General features: G+C 35.4%; 1 non-coding gene across 1 annotated transcript; it reads left to right on the top strand.

Moving 5' to 3' along the window:
- Nucleotides 1-99: 99 nt before the first annotated feature.
- TRNAA-GGC (transfer RNA alanine (anticodon GGC)) lies at nucleotides 100-172 on the top strand. The gene has a single exon. It is a non-coding gene; the product is annotated as a tRNA-Ala (tRNA).
- The last annotated feature ends 388 nt before the right edge of the window (nucleotides 173-560 follow it).

Consider the following 560-nt stretch of genomic DNA (forward strand, 5'->3'; position numbering starts at 1 on the left):
AAAAAAATCGAACTGCCTAAGGCGGGAATTGAACCCACGACAAGGGTTTTCAAGTGTAACAGCGTATTACACTTGAAAATTTCGACGGGTTCATCCAGTGTCTAAGTAGCTCAGTTGGAAGAGCAGTCGCCCGGCAAGCGGAAGGTCGTGGGTTCAATTCCCGCCTTAGGCAGTTCGATTTTTTCAAGTTATTTATAATTTTCAAATTTTGAACTTTACTGACGAACAGTTAAAGATTATTTTCTCTAACTCGAGATTATTCTGTAACATAGTTTCAAAAGGTAATATGTGCTCGCGATTCGTTGAAGGAATCAATTTGAAAACTGACGAACCTTTTCATTCCGTGACTGTACTTGCCTGCCACTTGGATACCTTGGTGATAAATACTAAAATGAACTTTGAAACTCTGAATCCATAATATTATCACCATGAAATGCACTATAGTCATTACTAACTAGGCTTAACTAATGTTTGTTTACGTATAGCATTTGCGAACCAAAAAAATTATAGGTTAGATTAATGATTATACTTTAATATCAGTCATATTGAATATTTTTTTT

The sequence above is a fragment of the Ostrinia furnacalis genome, unplaced genomic scaffold (assembly GCF_004193835.3).
Source record: "Ostrinia furnacalis isolate ACB-3 unplaced genomic scaffold, ASM419383v2 OfSCF4224, whole genome shotgun sequence".
Lineage (NCBI taxonomy): Eukaryota > Metazoa > Arthropoda > Insecta > Lepidoptera > Crambidae > Ostrinia > Ostrinia furnacalis.